The following is a 7,930-nucleotide window of genomic DNA, read 5'->3' as shown; positions in this document are numbered from 1 at the left end:
CAACTTCACATAATAAGGATAACATGCAGTTGAATTAAATATTCTTATGCGGATAAAATCTCAATAACTAATTTTAATTGTGGTCATTTAAATATTAAATAGTGACATCAAAATAAATATAAAATAATAAATTATTATATATATATATATATTATTAATATTGAAATAAAAATAAACTATTATCTAAAATAAAAAAGAAAACGGTAACAGCAACAAATACTCCTATCTAAAATATGGCTTCTAGTAAGATAGATGTGAGTATGGTATTCAACTTTGGAACCTCCTCCTCAGCAACAAATACTTCTATCTTTTCTCATGGGATTGCATCAGCAAATTGCAAAACAATGTCATCTACAATAATAACAGGTATGCAACTAAATATCATAGCCTCTACCAATCTTAGGCTCCAACGGGTCCATCCAAGTGGGTATACGCAAAACACAGCTACTGCATGTCCTTAAAGTACGTGGTTGGATGCTTAGTGGAGACATCAAATAGAGGATTGTCCTTAAAAGTTCTCCCACACTGCTACTCTTGCACCTCTGCAAGATTACACAACATGGCCCGTTTATAGTTAGTCCAAATTACAATAGTTATATGAATCAAAGTCCCTAGTCATTGCATCTTTTATAAGAAAATGTAAATCAGATTTCTTATGCAGCTATGATATAGAAGAAATAAAAGGCTACACACTCGGACATTCTTGTTTAAACTTGTAATAAGGCCTACCTTGCATAATAACCACCTTCAGAGTCATTGCCAACATCATAAAAGTCATCGAAAATACACAAAAATGACCTAGGAGTCTTATTAGGAATTAGGTGGGTGTGGATTTTCTTGGTGAAAAGTATGGAGAAATGGTATTTGAGCCCTCTTTCGGGCATATGTGATTCCTCTGTCCAAAGGTTTGAACCAATGTAGCACGCTTTAGCAGTTAAAGAATCCCCTCTTTCAATTGCCTTCTCTTCCATATACAAATTAATATAAATATATAATAAAAGTGGTATAAATAATGAATGTTGAAAATAATGCACAAAATTTGTACCTCGTAATGAAAACATGCCCCAAAATTTTGAGGAACCACAAAGAAGTGATGTGCCCCCTATGTGAGCCTTCAATAAGGTCAGTTGGAAGAAATAAGCTTTATGGCACTTCTTATCATTTGTGGTCATTGTATACAGGGGTATAAAACCTCTTCTAGATTAAAGTTTCAACAGGGCCAGATAAGAGAAACCGGTGATTAAAGATTTTAGTTGCAAACATATGGTTGAGGCATCTTGGATCTTTTTGCAGAATTTTCTTATTATACTTACTTGGAAGTTCATATACAAAAACCTTCAATCTCACCACGGGATTATCTTCCAATACATCATCAGCACTACCTGCAGTTGGTTTAACCACAACATGCTTATAACCTCACAAATTTAAAAAGTGTATTAGATTTCAATATATCTCTAGAAATATAATTGTTTAATATAATTAATTGAGAAAGTACAAATAAAACTCTGACCGTGTATAATTGCATATATGAAGCAGCATAAATCTAGATACTGAATAAGAGCTTAGTTTATAAGTTTCATTACACCATGTGGTTTCAAACTATTTTAATCCAATACACATAAAACATGAGAAAATATGACCAAATCAATTGAGAAGCCTCACATTCAACTACCACATATTTCCAGCTTATTTATTCAAAGAAAATAGTTAGTTGCATTTTATGGCCAACCCTTTTATTTTAATCCCATTTCTGGATGAAATCCACTATGGTTTACCATGCTAAATTCTCTCTCCCTATAGCAATTATCTAAGATTTAAATAGACATCGTTAACCTGCTTCACATTTTATTTATTTCTTATTATTGGTGTAGGATATTCATTAAATAGTAAATATTCACAGTTTTGAAATATTCTCATTTAAAACACAACACTTTTAGTTTCAAGTATACTGCATAATTGCCCATTGATCTTTATTTATACCTCTCTTCTCTTATTTGATCTCCTTCCCAAACCCCAAACCCAAACAAATCCTTCCTTAAGAGTTACACATGCATTGAAATGAGGAAATGTTCTAGCCACGTAATCTAAAAAGTAAGCTTTTTGCCACAAATGCAGACAATAATATCCAAGAGGCCTTTCTACTTCAAGTGGTATTTTTTGATTCCAATATATTTTATTGAAGTAAATATTAATAAAAATAAATGTTTAGCACAAATTTTTGGCAGCAAGTAGAAGAAAGTTTTCCTGCTCTCTCCAAGCACGAAAAAAAAAATTGAAGCCTTGTCTACCAATTTTACAAAAAGTTTCCATACTACATTTCAAAAACTAAAAAAGTAAGGACCAGTGTTGTACCTCTGAAAAAAATTGTCAGCGAGAATTATTTCCTCTGTCTCCTTGAACTTCTTTCTAACATCCAAATTTAGGTCCTCGAGCTTTGAGCAGGGCTCAAACTCATTTGCAATATCCCTCACCGTACTAATGATAATAAAATAAGCAGTACATTATAAAGATACATAATGGATATTTTAAGTCATACATTACGAAGACAGAATTGATAATATAAATCATATGCAATATCCCTCATCTTCTTGAAAAATGTTTGTGCAAATATAATGACTATTTCACTCTTCACCGAATACAATACAATACCTTTTTCTCAGATGGTATAGCTACCCCATTTGTTGCATTAGATGACCCCGTTCTATAATGAGTACTTGAAATATCAGATCCATCAAACAGAAAGAAGAAAAGAAGAACAACCAAGAAGCAACTAAAAAGTTAATAAATTAAATAAATAGAAAGAAAAGTACATTCATCAAATGAAACAATAAATCGTAACATGTACCTTCTATGTGCTATTTTAACAACAAACACCATCTCCCCAGCATTTCAAACGGCTACAGAAAAAGAAAAAATAAGCACACAGATAAATGAAACGCCTTTTCTTGAAGAGACATAAAAAAAAGGTTTTCTGCAAAGATCAAACATTTGAAAGCAAAATACATAAAACCTAAACCAAGATATGATATAGTTGTAAAATTGTAAAATGGTAAAGACAGAATTGGGAGACATGAAGCATAGAGAACAACACCATCAAGAAAAACATGTACAAAAATCAAGACAGAAACATAGACATCTTCATTTCAGTCATACTTTTTCTTCAATCCACAACCATACACATTACAAAAAATCTTACCCTTTATTCAATCTACAACCATAGACATCGAAAAAGCAACTAAACACACAATAATGATATTAAAAACAAAAAATAGTAAATATACTTCATGAAAACAAAAGGTTTAGGTTTTTCTTCAAAACAATGAAAAAACAAAAGGTTTAGGCTTTTCTTCAAAACAATGAAAAAAGAAGAAGTAGAAAACAAAAGTAGAAGAAGACCATGAAGGAGGAGAAAGAAAACTCAAGCTACTGACTTTAACCAACTATTAAAACGTACTAATCCAGAGGACACCATCTTCATCACAAAAAACCTAAAAAAAAAAATAAACCTTTCTTGAAAAAAAGAAGAAGGAACACATAAGAATTAAAAGAAAAATAAATAACACCATAAAAAATAACAGAGAAATCTGAACATAGCTTTCAATAAATACTAACCCACTGCTACAACATATTTAACAGAAAAAAAATTACAGAAACATAACCTTTTATAAAGAAGAAGGACCACAAAAGAAGTAAAAAAAAATAGCACAATGAAGAACAACAAACAAATCTCAACAACAAACCACAAATAGACGAAAAAAAGAAAAGAAAAGAAGACCACCAACAATAACATCATCATCCTCAGTCATTCTATTTGTTCAAAAATACTTTCTAAAAACGAAAACTTGAACCTTTTCTTCAACCCACAATAATAGATGTATCAAGTATAAAAAAAATAAATACAACAACACCATCAACAACAACAAAACATGTTCAAGATTTTGTTAAAAATACCTTCTAAAAATAAAAACATCAGTGTTTTCTTCAAAACGAAACACATTGCAAAAATTAAATCTTTCACGAAGTAAAAAAAAAACAGAACAACAACAACAACAAACACAACAACAACAAACACAACAAAAAAAAAACTTAAGTTGGTATGAGGAAAAAGAAAGAAGAAGGATTGAAGAAGAAGGAATACGGAAGAAGAAAAAAAGAAATTACCTCGACGAAGTTGATTGCCTTGGAGAAGAAGATCCTACCGATTGCCTTGCAAAAATTAAATCTTTCACAAAGTAAAAAAAAATAACAGAGTAAGAAGAAGAAAGAAAAAAGATCCTTGAAGAAAAAAGAATAAATTAAGAAATAGAAAAAAAAATTACCTACACCAATCAAAACTTCTGTCAACCTTCAATAAAAGTAAATAGAAAAAAAAACTTAAGTTGGTATGAGGAAGAAGGAAGAAGAAGGATTGAAGAAGAAGAAGAAGAAGAAAAACAGAAGAAGAAGAAGAAGAAGAAGGAAAATGAAAGAAGAAAAAAAATTACCTCAATGAAGTTGATTGCTTGGGAGAAGAAAACCCTACCGTCAACATTCAACAACAACAAACTGGAAATTAAAAACAAAACGAAAACCTAACTTGATATGAAGAAGAAGAAAGAAGAAGGATTGAAGAAGAAGAAAAAAAGCTAACCTCGAGTAAGCTGATTGCTTTGGAGAAGAATGATTTTGTTGTCTGACAACGTCAATCAATATTTAAAAAAGACGTTCGAACCGCGAAAACACAACATCATCAAAAAGACAAAAATACCCTCAATTTTAACCATGTGTTAATAAATTAAAATGTCTATTTCAGTAATTTACCTACACTAGGAATTTCTTAGATATATAGTAGATAATCCCTTTGACAATTTGCAACAAGTTTCTTCTGAAATTTTGAGCAATTTTTTTGAAAAAAACATGATTTATTTAAATTGTAAATAGTAGAAAGTAGTAAAAAACAATTGAAAAATTGTTACCTAGAGATTGAATTTTTTAAATTTAGAAACAAATTGCATTTGAGTATCCACGAACCTGTTTGTTATGAAATTTTGAGAACTTTTTGTACATAAAAGATCAATTATTTGAATTGTAAATAGTTAAAAATAGTAAAAAGAATTAAAAAAAGGGTTACCTAGAGATGGAATTTGTCAAATTTAAGAACACAAATCCTATCCTAGTATTGGCCAACTCGTTACTTGCGAAATCTTTAGCAATTTTTATATATAAAATATCAATTACTTAAATTGTAAAGAATTAAAATTAGTAAAAAATTAAAAAAGTGTCACGAAAAGAAGAAAATTTTCAAATTTCATAACATCAATAATCCCTTTGACAATTTGCAACAACTTTCTTCTGAAATTTTGAGCAATTTTTATGAAAAAAACATGACTTATTTAAATTGTAAATAGTAGAAAGTAGTAAAAAACAATTGAAAAATTGTTACCTAGAGATTGAATTTTTTAAATTTAGAAACAAATTGCATTTCAGTATCCACGAACCTGTTTGTTATGAAATCACTACTACAAATTCTCATATTACATGGGAATTTTCTTGTAAATTTGTTAAAAGAATTTGCAGGAAAAGGTTTTTTCCTGCTATTTTTTCTAAGAATTTTAATTGATAGGTAATTCCTTCGTGGGTAATTATTTCCTACAAAATTATAAAATTCGCGAGTATTTCTTACAAAATTTGTTGCGAAAAGTGTTTTATACAAAATATTTTGCAAAAAAATTGGCAGCAATTTCCTGCAAATCTTTTTTTCATAACAAAATTTATAAGTATTTTCTACAAAAAAAAAAATCAAAACAAAATTGGCAGGAAATATAAGTTTTTTAGTAGTGAATTTTGAGATCTTTTCGTACATAAAATTTCAATTATTTGAATTGTAAATAATTAAACATAGTAAAAAGAATTAAAAAAGGGTTACCAGGAGATGGAATTTGTCAAATTTAAGAACACAAATCCTATCCTAGTAATGGCCAACTTGTTAGTTGTGAAATTTTTTGCAATTTTAATATATAAAATATCAATTATTTAATTTCTATATAGTAAAAATTAGTAAAAAATTAAAGAAGTGTGACAAAAAGAAGAAAATTTTCAAATTTCATAACACCAATAATCCTCTTTGACTATTTGCAACAAGTTCTCATGAAATTTTGAGCAATATTTATGTAGAAAACATGAATTATTTAAATTGTAAATAGTAGAAAGTAGTAAAAAACCATTGAAAATTTGTTACCTAGAGATTGAATTTTATAAATTTCAGAAACTAATCCCATTTGAGTATCTGCCAACCTATTTGTTATGAAATTTTGACATCTTTTTGTACATAAAAGTTCATTTATTTGAATTGTAGTTAGTTAAAAATAGTAAAAAGAATTAAAAAATTGCTACCAGGTGATGGAATTTGTCAAATTTAAGAACACAAATCCTATCCTAGTATTGGCCAACTCGTTACTTGAGAAATTTTTAGCAATTTTTACATATAAAATATCAATTATTTAAATGGTAAAGAGTTAAAATTAGTAAAAAATTAAAAAAGTGTCACAAAGAGAAGAAAATTTTCAAATTTCATAACACCAATAATCCCTTTGACAATTTGCAACAAGTTTCTTCTGAAATTTGAGCAATTTTTTTGAAAAAGCCATGATTTATTTAAATTGTAAATAGTTGAAAGTAGTAAAAAAGAATGGAAAATTTGTTACCTAGAGATTGAATTTTATAAATTTTAGAAACTAATCCCATTTGAGTATCTGCCAACCTGTTTGTTATGGAATTTTGAGATCTTTTTGTACATAAAAGTTCAATTATTTGAATTGTAAATAGTTAAAAATAGTAAAAAGAACTAAAAAAGGGTTACCTGGAGATCGAATTTGTCAAATTTAAGAACACAAATCCTATCCTAGTATTGGCCAACTCGTTACTTGCGAAATTTTTAGCAATTTTTATATATAAAATATCAATTATTTAAATTGTAAAGAGTTAAAATTAGTAAAAAATTAAAAAAGTGTCACAAAAAGATGAAAATTTTGAAATTTCATAACACCAATAATCCCTTTGACAATTTGCAACAACTTTCTTATGAAATTTTGAGCAATTTTTATGAAAAAACATGATTTATTTAAATTGTAAATAGTAGAAAGTAGTAAAAAACAATTGAAAAATTGTTACCTAGAGATTGAATTTTTTAAATTTAGAAACAAATTGCATTTCAGTATCCACGAACCTGTTTGTTATGAAATTTTGAGAACTTTTTGTACATAAAAGATCAATTATTTGAATTGTAAATAGTTAAAAATAGTAAAAAGAATTAAAAAAGGGTTACCAGGAGATGGAATTTGTCAAATTTAAGAACACAAATCCTATCCTAGTATTGGTTAACTTGTTTCTTATTAAACTTTTTGCAATTTTTTTATATAAAATATCAATTATTTAATTTGTATATAGTAAAAATTAGTAAAAACCTCTTAAAGAACTGTGACAAAAAGAAGAAAATTTTCAAATTGCACTAGTGTTATACCCGTGCGTACGCACGGGTGATGTGTTTTTTTTTTCTTTTAATTTTGTATTTGTAAAGTAAAAAATATTAATTATTTTTTGTAATTAATCATTTTTTTCATATATATCATTATACAATATTATTGTTTATACAAATAATAATAATAATAAATATTGTAGTTAAATATTATTAGAATTAGTATAGATGAATATTACTTTAGCTTTTGTAGTTATATTTTTGAATGGAGTAATTCAAATTTGGTTACATACAAATTTAGATATTTTTTTAATATAAATAAATTTATATTATATTTTTTAGTGGATTGTTTTAAAATTGTTTAGAAATAATCATAAATATTTGATTAGTTGAATAAGAAAATATTATGTTTTTCGATTACTTACTAATAAATAAATTGGTTACAGTTATGATTATTTTGATTATGTTATTTATATA

General features: G+C 27.5%; 1 pseudogene; it reads right to left on the bottom strand.

The window, feature by feature from the left end:
- Positions 1-226: 226 nt before the first annotated feature.
- Positions 227-973, bottom strand: LOC114172663 (annotated as a pseudogene).
- Between the last annotated feature and the right edge of the window lie 6,957 nt (positions 974-7,930).

This window comes from Vigna unguiculata, unplaced genomic scaffold, assembly GCF_004118075.2.
Source record: "Vigna unguiculata cultivar IT97K-499-35 unplaced genomic scaffold, ASM411807v1 contig_666, whole genome shotgun sequence".
Classification (NCBI taxonomy): Eukaryota; Viridiplantae; Streptophyta; class Magnoliopsida; order Fabales; family Fabaceae; genus Vigna; species Vigna unguiculata.
The sequence above is the reverse complement of the archived record's forward strand: the minus strand, read 5'-3'. Positions and strand labels throughout refer to the sequence as shown.